This window comes from Marmota flaviventris, chromosome 4 (genome assembly GCF_047511675.1).
Source record: "Marmota flaviventris isolate mMarFla1 chromosome 4, mMarFla1.hap1, whole genome shotgun sequence".
Classification (NCBI taxonomy): domain Eukaryota; kingdom Metazoa; phylum Chordata; class Mammalia; order Rodentia; family Sciuridae; genus Marmota; species Marmota flaviventris.
The window spans coordinates 59,529,579-59,540,485 of record NC_092501.1 but is presented as its reverse complement, the minus strand read 5'-3'; the positions used below and the strand labels follow the sequence as shown (position 1 = coordinate 59,540,485).

Below are 10,907 nucleotides of genomic sequence, written 5' to 3'. Positions count from 1 at the left end.
GGAAAAAATCAGGAAACTAAGGAAAAGCTGCCAGATCAGGTCCTAAGCCACAGTGAGCCACTCTACCAGAGTGCATGCTAGTCATGCTAGGTGTCCAGTTCTTCCTCTCATCCTGCACCCTTTGGACAATGTGATTAAAGGAATATTTGCTAGCCTGTGTTTCCCCACATCACAGGGCTGGGTAGGCATGTTACCCCTGCCCGAGCACTAAAGAAAGTACAGAGGTTACCAGACAGAGCTATGAATTTATCTGTATCTCTTTCTTTTCTAACTAGAGTCCAAGATCTCATCATTATGGAGCTGACCAGTTTGTTTGGTTGATCCCATAAAGGACCCTGCAGCTCTCAGCTGGCAGAGGGAGGAGGTAGAGGGCCAGAACCCTGGGCTAGGGCTGAGTCTCTCTTGCTCAAACATTGCTGCAATGTTTAGCCTGGGCTCCTGCCAAGTTTTTGGGAGGGGGCAAGTCGCCCAACTGGGTGCAGTCTGAGATCCTGGATTCTCTAGTGAAAGGTGGTAAAATGCAGAGATGGGTAGATCAGTACAACTTCCCACATGTTTAGGTGTTCAGCACAAACTGTAAAACATGAATAATTTGCCCTGGTCAGAACTCCAAAGACTGCTTTGACCTTGATATCACTGCCTCCGTGCTGTAGATAAAGCCACCGTATTGCTTTCCTCAGAAATCTGCCCATCCTCTCTGCCTTTAGTTTGACCCAGGGGAATTCACAGTACATTCTGGTTCTTATCTTTCTGTAGAAGGAGTTGCAGTTTCCTCACCACCACAGGCATGTAGCCTCCTCCCTCAACTCGTGGTTTGTCACGTAACACTGGCTAAGTCTTGGCTCCATCTCACTTCCTCTGGTCTACCATTAGCAATTTCACAAATGTCTCAATCTTTGGGCCTAGATCAGCAACCAGAACCAAGATAGAAAAGGAGGAAACGAATCCTGGGAACAAGACATTGATTTCTTCTCACCTGACACCAGCCTGCTCCAGATTATGGAAGACAGGCCCAATCACCTGAACTCCAGGATGGAATAAAGGAAAGGAAAGGAAAGTACCACTTGGGTTGCAGGGCCCATGGGATATGCTCCGTGGTTCACAGAGAGCACCTATGGACCATAAAAGTCCATCTGGAAGAAAAAAAAGATCCAATCCTAGTATCCTATTTACCCAACTTGTCCCCTACCTCCTTTTGTCTTTGGAGGCAGGGGATTATCAGGGATTGAATTCAGGGCCCTTGAACATTAAGCCACATCCCCAGAACTAGAGAAGTTCTTCCAAAGGGATTTTCTAAGAATGGGAAAAGGTACACCACTGATTTGTTAGTCCACTTGGGAGCCCAGGGGTATTGTGAAGGGAGTTATATAAGTAAGGCAATTTTGAGTGTGTAGGTAAGTTGGATATCAAGGGGAAGAATATACAGCCCAGTGCTTACTTCAGCAGCACATATGCTAAAATTGGAACAATACAGAGAAGATTAGCATGACTTCTATGCAAGGATGACAGGCAAATTTGTGAAGTGTTCCATGTTTAAAAAAAAAAGAAAGAAAAAAAAGAATATGTGGCCCAAAGAAGGAAGGGAAAGCACAAAGTATGATTAAAAAGTTGAGAGTATGCTGGGAGTGGCGGTGCATGCCTATAATCCCAGAAGCTTGGAAGGCTGTCAGGACAATTGTGAGTTCAACGTCAGCCTCAACACCTTAGTGAGATTCTGTCTCAAAATTAAAACATGAAAAATTAAAAGGGATGGGGATATGGATCGGTGGTAAAGCACCTCTGGCTTTAATCCCAGTACCAAAAAAAAAAAAAAAAGTGGAGAGTGGAACCAGTTGAGACAACTGATGGAAAGCCCCCTGGAATTGGTATGACTTCTCCTGACCTAGTGTTTGGGCCTGCCAGGGCAGTGTAAATTTCCAGTCAGGCCCCCAGGGACTCTCACCAGCACCTTTAGAGGTTAGAGGGAGCTGCCGTGGGCATGTGGGTTAGAGCCAGCAGGCCATGGACTGGCCTGCCAGGAACACATTGAGAGTTACAGCTGTCCCTTTTGCATGTCACCTCCCAGGACAAGCGATTTCATTCCCACCTGAACTTGGGGTTACAGACAGACTGGTGGACTGTGGTAGGACTAGAGTAGCCTCCTAAAGATAAGAGGCTCTATAGGGGTAGACTGACTATGGCTTTCCCATGCCAAGATCCCCTCAGAAAATGTGTTTATTTTGATACTGATTTCTTAATTAGGTGATTCTTTTTGTGGGGTGGAGAGGGACGGTACTGGGGATTAATTCAGGGGCACTTGACCACTGAGCCACATCCCCAGCCCTATTTTGTATTTTATTTAGAGACAGGGTCTTACTGAGTTGCTTAGTGCCTCACTTTTGCTGAGGCTGGCTTTGAACTCAAGATCCTCCTATCTCAACCTCCAGAGCCGCTGGGATTACAGGTGTGCGCCTGGCTATCCATTTTTTTTTAAGTTATTTTTTAGTTGTAGTTGGACACAATATCTTTATTTTACTTATATATTTTTATGTGGTGCTGAGAATCGAACCCAGGGCCCCGAGCGTGCTAGGCAAGGGCTCCACCACTGAGCCACAACCGGAGCTCCTGCTATCCATTCTTAATTGGGAGAAAACAGCGGTACCATTCCACAGAACTATAGATCTGCTGATTGCTACAGTGTGTGTATAGCAGGCACCTGGCCTATTTTCTGCTCTGACTGTGTATGCAGTTCTATGATTATGTTTCAGAGAACAGACTTTGACTTATGGTATGTCTGAATGAACTAATAATAATTATCCATGAAATAGCCAAATATATTAAGTGTGGGTCTATTTTATTTCTAAAGCACTTCTTGTCTATTTATATAAATCATCAATTGCATCTCTGCAACCTGAACTTTGAAATGAGTTGAAACCAGAGCCAAAATTTTTTTCACTTATTTATTTGGCAATATATCACCTGAGTAGTACAAACGGACATCTGTCTGCAAGTTCTATATGAAGTGGTGGGAAAGAAAGAATCGCCGGGCACACCAGCACATGGGGGAATCCCTTTTGTTTCAAAAATGCTTCTTCAAAGGAATCAGCATCCTTGACTGCCTTTGAGGACATCACTGTGTGGGAGGCTCTGTGGGTCTCTCTACAATGACAAAACTGAGGAGCCTGTCTTGGATTGGTGCTTCCCTCAAAATGCACAGTCTGGGCAAAAAATGCAGATACAAAGCACGCACAGAGAAGAAGTCAACGCTGAGCAGAGTGTGGGCTGAAGAATCCTGCCTCCTAAGGAGGTGACAGTCAAATGACGCTGGCTCATCATGTGTGTCAAAGGCTGTGTTCGGCAGGTAAATAGCAATTAAGCATTTCCCACCCACTCACAAATTCCATGCTGGAAAGGCTGGTACTGCGGGAGCCCCTTCCAGGGCTGGATCCATGCATATCCCAGCCTTCTTAAGAAAGAAACAAACCAGCTTCTTAATACACATATCAGGCACGATTTTAGAATGTTTTTTAATAATAACAACAGAAAAACTGTGACTTTTCCATCTTAACCCCTGGTATTTAATCACCCCTGCTATATTTTGTTTTCTGCAATATGAAATAAAAAGTCAATAGTCTAACAGCAACTACTGGATCAAAGTACAGTGACTAAATATTTACTATAAGAAAAACCTAATTGAGCAAAATCTCACTTGAGTAGGACATACATTCCCCTAAACTTTGCATTACTATCTAATACAGACCTAAGGTATATTCATTTGAAGAAAATATGAAGCTATATAAAGTCCTACAAGTTAATAGATTGTGTGAGGCAATATCAAATAAATGAAGACAATGAATATCAAACCTCATATAATGTATATCAAACAAAACAAGACAATATATAGTTAAAGCTGGAGCATAGCCAGGCACATTGGCACATGCCCATAATCCCAGGTACTCAGGAGGCTAAGGCAGGAGGATGGTAAGTTTGAGACCAGTCTCAGCAACTTAGCGAGTCCCTGTCTCAAAACAAAAAATAAAAAGGGCTAGAAATGTAGTTCAGAGGTACAGCACCCTTGGGTTCAATTCCAAGTACCACAAGGAAAAATAAAAGTGTGTGATAAACTTTCAAGTGTTATAGAATTAGGGAAGAAAGAAGGAATCGGAGCAATTATGAAAGGCTTTGTCAGTGAATGAGTGAACAATAAAGAAAGCAGTTACAATACAATTTCCAAATAGATATTGCTTTCTGATTTATTTTTAAAATATAATGCAAATAATACTTCTACTGAGTAAAAAATGTGCCCAGATTTGATAAGTAGTTCACCAACGCATGCCAAATACTACCAAATATTATCTTGCAATATTATATGTCAAATAGTTGATGTCTGCATCAGTCAATGATATCTATATTACCCAAATGTTATGATCTATTGGAAAAACTCAGATATGCCAAGGCAGACTTCTACTTTAGCTAATGTCATTGCTTGTTGCAGTAAAGCAAAATAATAAACAACCTTCTCTTTTTCTCTCCCACTTCCCAGAGAGGAATAGCTGCATTTTTTACGTATGCCAATTATGCAGCAGAGATCTGGGTTATCTGTAATGGAGGGAGCAAAGGAGGAAAGAAGCAACAGTACAGACTAGTGATATAATGCAATAAAACACACTGTGGTTTTGGGGTTTTGGTCTATGACCAGCCAGAGAGTGAGTGAAGAAGAAATCATTGGCAGGTGCTGCATTTTGGATGAAGCTTTTTGCAGGCTGAGTAAATCAACACAATGCCAGACTTATGTGTAGGAAGACAGGCAGCCACCTACGTGCCATAATGTGAAGTGTACAACAAGGCCCTGCTGGCCATGAGATAGCTCTTCTATGAACCTACAGGCTGCCCAGTGTTCTCAGCCAGTGTGTTAACTGAACACTTACTCCATGTCCAACGGTGACTGCACCCCAAAGCAAATATGATAATGTCCCTGCCTTCAAAAGCAAGTCTTGAAGGCAAAAACAAAATAGATAAGGTAATAAGTGAAGATAATATATGCTTTAAATCTGTGTGATAAACTACTGTATGTTACAGAATTGAGAGAAGAAGGAAGGAGAAATAAGAGCCATCTGGAAGATTTTGTCAATGAATGAGTGCACAGAGAAGCAATATCTTCAACGATAGCAAGGATTAGAAGAGAGAAAGAGAGATCAAAAGGCACAGCAGCACAAGGACACAGGTTAAGGGGGACTGTGTTTTAGAAAATGAGACAAATCTGATTAAAAGAGTGCATTTGAGGCAGTGCGGGGCGCCGAATAGACAGAGCACAGTCAGGTAATGAGAGGTCCTCTTTTTCACAGAGGACCACTTTTACAGTGTTTCCTTTCATAAAGACCAAAACAGGAACCCCTATCCCATTTACCCCTTAGATCATCGTCCTTTTTTTTTTCTTTCATAAGATTTATCATTGTACCAGAAGAATGGGATCCTAATCAGAATAAGTCATATGTCATGTATGTATAATATGTCCACATACACTCAACAGTCATGTTTATTTAAAAAGAACAAAGAAAAAATTTAAAAATAAGATTTATCATTGTACTTCATATTATTTTCATTTATTTCTGGACTTATTTATTTACCACCTATTATATATCTCCTGCCTGGCATGTAGTATTGTGTTTAGTGCAATAAGAACTACCTAGTGAATGTATAGATGAATGAACAAACTGATGAAAACATTTCTATAAGACACACACTTGATGGAGCAGGTGGGGCAGGATGCTCTTTGACTCTCTTGCATTATATCAAATTCACTGAGTGCATTATATTTCTCTTGAAGATAGAAGGAGCCCAGTCCTGAAGAATCCAAAAGACAATATTTTTTTCTGAGGAGTAGTGGAATCTTCAGGTCAAAAGTAAGTCTTGTGTCAGTTGTGTTGCTCACCTATAATCCCAGTGACTCAAGAGGATGGGCCGGAGAATTGCAAGTTCAAGGCCAGCCTCAGCAATTTAGCAATATCTCAGCAACTTCGCCAAATCCTGTCTCAAAAAAAAAAGGCTGGGCGTGGTGGCACATGCCTATAATCCCAGTGGTTCAGGAGGCTGAGGCAGAAGGATCGCGAGTTCCAAGCCAGCCTCAGCAAAAGCAAGGTGCTAAGCAACTCAGTGAGACCCTGTCTCTATAAAGAAAATACAAAATAGGGCTGGGGATGTGGCTCAGTGGTTGAGTGCCCCCTGAGTTAAATCCCTGGTATCAAAAATAAATAAATAAATGAAAATAAAAAATAAAAAGTTCAGCCTATGTCCACTATGGAGAGATGGCCTTTATTTGTCAACTCTGACAAACTGTTTTGTGTGTTAAAAAAAAAAGTTCAGGGCTGGGGATGTGGCTCAAGAGGTAGAGCGCTCGCCTGGCATGCGTGCAGCCCGGGTTCGATCCTCAGCACCACAAACAAACAAAGATGTTGTGTCCGCCAAAAACTAAAACATAAATATTTAAAAATTCTCTCTCTCTCTCTCACTCTCTCTTTAAAAAAAAAAAAAAAGTTCAGTGGTAAAGTGTCTATACGTTCCATCCCAACTAAAGCCCCCCCCCCCACAAAAAGAAAGGAATTTAAGAATGAAAAAGTGCTACCCAAGAGAATGCTGTACATCATCAGTAAAGGTGCAGAACAGAGTCTAGGGACCTGGAAAGTAAAAGGAAGAAAAAGCATCAGGAAAACAGGGAAGTGCAAAAAGGAAGTGAGTGTGTACACAGAATGAAAGTAAACATCACATCCAAAGATGAAAGATGGGAATGTTTCCAGATCTACCTCATACTGAGTCTAGAACTGGATCCAATCCAAACAGCAGTAGCCCCTTCCTGGTGTCTGGCTGCCATGTAAAGAGTAGCTAAGGAATTGGAAGGTATATAACAGAGAGGTCAAAAGACTTGAGTAGTTACAGATAGAAATCTGGGTCAAAGGAGACTTCTCTGTGAAGGGAACATGGCTCCACAACGGTCTGCACCTTAGATAAAACTGTAAAATTAATTCAATAATTCATACTTATCTCTTGGCTCACAGCATGACAGAATCATAGGGGCTGAGAGGGCATGGGGAATGCTCTCAATCAGCTATCAATCTTCAGAGAGGCTTTTCCCGATGAATTCTGAACTACAAGCAACTGATTTTCATTTTAAAGTGCAGGGAGGTAGATTGGTATGTGACACACACCTGTAAATCCCAGCGGCTTTGGGAGGCTGAGGCAGGAGGAGCACCGGTTCAAAGCCAGCCTCAGCAAAAGAGCATCACTAAGCAAATCAGTGAGACGCTGTCTCTAATTAAAATACAAAATAGGGCTGGGGAGGTGGCTCAGAGTGTCCCTGAGTTCAATCCTTGATATACAAAGAAAGGAAGGAAGAAAGGAAGATCTGGGAGCTAAAATTCTATCCTAACTCATTTTTAACAATGGAATAAATCTTTCTTTTCAGGAAATTCTTCCATAACTCAATAACAAGAAGTATAGCTTGGACTGAGGTGCATGCCTGTCTAGGTGTAGTTCTAAAACTGATTTGCAGAAACCAGAACCAATGGATCCATTCTTGTGACAAGCTTCAAGGGCTAATCCTTCTGCACCACTAGTTCTAATTTTCTTCTGACCTCAGTCTCCTCTCCCTTCTGTCCTGAGTCATACAGGACAAGCTAAAATCTTACTCTGTTCTGAATACCGCCAGGTACCTGGCTACTTGTCATTATATCACACTCAAAGTGCAGTCCTACTCATCTCGCTTCCTTTTTTTTTTTTTTTTTAATTGTAAGAACTAAAGATAGGTAAAGTGCTTACTGTTGAAAGAAAATTTTCCTCAGAATTTTCAACTTTTTTTTTTTTTTTTGCAGTTTTGTTAAATGAGTGAAAGATTTCTTCACCCATTCTCTATAGGATATATGACAATCTCTTCAAAAATAACTATCTTCTCTCTAAGGAGCCAGATATTAAAAGGCAAAAAAGAAAGTCCTTTAAAAATGAGTGACAGTAGCCAGGTGCAATGGTGCAGCCCTGTAATTCCAGCAGCTTGGGAGGACAGGCAGGATAATTCCAAGTTTGAAGCCAGCCTGGAAAATCTAGTGAAAACTTTGTTGTTGTTGTTGTTTTGTTTTGTTTTGTTTTGTTTTTTAAAAAAAGAAAGGAAAAGAAAAAAAGAAATGGGAATATAGCTCAGTGGTAGAGCATCCCTGGGTTTAATCCCCAGTACAGGAAAAATAAAGAATTAAAGAAAATGAAAAACATATCTTGGACAGCCATGGTTCTCCTTGTGGAAGAAAGGGGGAAAGTACTGCATTTAGAAATATTGGTATAAACTATGATTTCTAAAATATGTATATTTTGTATATATGCATATCTGTGTGCACACATGCATTATAAATGTGTACATGTATGTATTTCCTAACTCTATACACTAAAAGGGTAAGAGGTAAAGAACATCCCCACCCCATTAGCACCCAGATCTTCAATTCTCAGAGAAATGTCTGATGTCTGAGACAAGACAGGAGAAGTACAGAACCTGGAATATCTGATTATGCCTGAAAATAAGAAAGTTATCAAAACAATAAGAAGAACATGTTGCAAGAACACAGGGCCAGCTTGAATCAGTAGCTCTTGCCAAATCTGGGACAAATTGAGTATCAAATGTCCTACACCAGTCATGAAGTATGAATCACTTAAAAAATAGAAAATTTTTTTTTAATTTTTTATTGTTGGTTGTTCAAAACATTACATGTTTCTTGATATATCATATTTCACACTTTGATTCAAGTGGGTTATGAACTCCCATTTTTACCCCAAAAAATAGAAAATTTTAAGCAAAAATAGATGATGATGATAATGATAATGATCAGAGATTTTGCTTACAGTTGAATACAGAGAGCTGAGTAATAGATATGGAGGCAGTGCTAGAGTGACTAAATCATCATTTCAGAACTACCATGGTTAAAATTGAACCAAAAAAATCATCAATGAATATTAAATCTTGAGAGAAATTTGGTAAAATGTTCAATATTTACATAATCCTCATAGTTGTGAGAGAGAGAAAGAAGTCATTATACAGTCAGAGGTAATCCCCTGACCTGACTGTCAAAATGAATATTTCTAAAGAAAGATAAATGGACTTCATGGTCCTCCAGTTGTGGTGTCCTGAAACAGGAACACATCACCTATGCAGCGATCTAGTCAAGAATCCAGCCAGAAGCTATGGCACATGCCTGTAATCTCAGTGACTCAAGAGGATCATAAATTCTAAGCCAGCCTCAGCAATTTGATGAGGTCCTAAGCAACTTAGTGAGACCTGTTTCAAAATTTTTTAAAAAAAATTATTTAAAGGGCTGGGGATGTGGTTCAGTGGGTAAGCACCCTTGGGTTCAATCTCTGGTATTTAAAAAAAAAAAAAAAAAAAGGCCAGAACCTCAGTCTATCACCAGGAAACATCAGACAAACACAAAACGAAATATGTTGTATTTGCAAAAGGAATAACAAACTATATTCCTTTAAAAATGTTAGTATCATAAACCAGGCACAGTAACACACACCTGTAATCCCAGCCATTTGGAAGACTGAGGCAGGAAGATCAAGATCACCTGGGCAATTTAGTGATAACCTCAACAAGTCAGCAAGACCCTGTCTCAAAATAAAACAAAAAAATGCTCAAGATGTAGCTCAGTTCAATCCCCATTACTGAAAAATAATCAGTATCATTAAAAAAAAAAGTTTATAAGATTTGGTTCAGATTAAAAGATGTCCAAGAGTCCTGACAACTAAATCAATTAAATACAATACCTAATTGTAGACTGTATCCACTGGAGAGTAAAAAATACTAAAAAGGACCTTACTAGATTACCTATAATGTTGGAATATGAATGCTAAGTGAGATAAAAAGCATTTCATCAATGTACATTTAAGAAGTAAATAGTTGTATTGTAGTCATTCTTAGGAAATACATATTAAAGAGTTTAGAAGTAAAAAGCCATTGTGTTTGTAACTTTCCTTTTCAGAAGAATGGGGTATGGGGGGTGGGGCGGCATGTGGACCAAAGAATACAATGGCAAAGTACATAGAGTGAACTGTTAATAAGCAAATTTGGATAAAAGGCATAGAGCCTTTTACTTTTCCACCTTTCTGGAGGTTTTGAAACTATTTCTAAATGAAAAGTTTCAAAAAGAAAGGCTTTGACATTTTCTAGCTCTGAGAACAAAAGAACAGCCAGGGCCCAGTGGTCCAAAATTCTAGTGACTGAGGAAGCTAAGGCAGCCTGAGGCAGGGGGATCGCAAATTCCAGGCCAGGCTCAACAATTTAGTGAGGACTTGTCTCAAAATAAAAAAAATAAAAGGTAACGCACCAACTTAAAAAATGTGGGAGCCAGGTGCACGCCTATAATCCCAGTGGCTTGGGAGGCTGAGGCAGAAAGTTGAGAGTTCAAAGCCAGCCTCAGCAAAAGCAAGGTGCTAAGCAATGCAGTGAGACCCAGTCTCTAAATAAAATAAATAGGGCTGGGGATGTGACTCAGTGGTCGAGTGTTCCTGAGCTCAATGCTCAATCCCCAGTACCACACCCTAAAAAAAAAAAAAATTTAAAAAAAAAAAAAAAAAAAATATATATATATATATATATATATATATATGAAATAATAAAAGGGAAGGGATGCAGCTCAGTGGTAAAGGGCCCCAGGTTCAATACCAATATCAAAAATTAATAATTTTAATAATAATAATAAATTTATGGGCTGGGGCTATAGCTCAGTGGTAGAGCACCTGCCTTGTACATGTGAGGCACTGGGTTCGATCCTCAGCACCACATAAAAATAAATAAAGATATTGTGTCCAACTACAACTAAAAAAAAAATTTTTTTTTAATCTCATGTCTTAAAATAATAATAATAATAATAATAATGATAAATTTATATGTGTAT

At 39.7% G+C, this 10,907-nt stretch overlaps 1 non-coding gene across 1 annotated transcript; it reads left to right on the top strand.

Annotated features, from left to right (window-relative positions):
• The first annotated feature begins 1,430 nt into the window (after nucleotides 1-1,430).
• On the top strand, nucleotides 1,431-1,537 carry LOC114089542 (U6 spliceosomal RNA). The gene has a single exon (XR_003582192.1). It is a non-coding gene; the product is annotated as a U6 spliceosomal RNA (small nuclear RNA).
• Nucleotides 1,538-10,907: the final 9,370 nt, after the last annotated feature.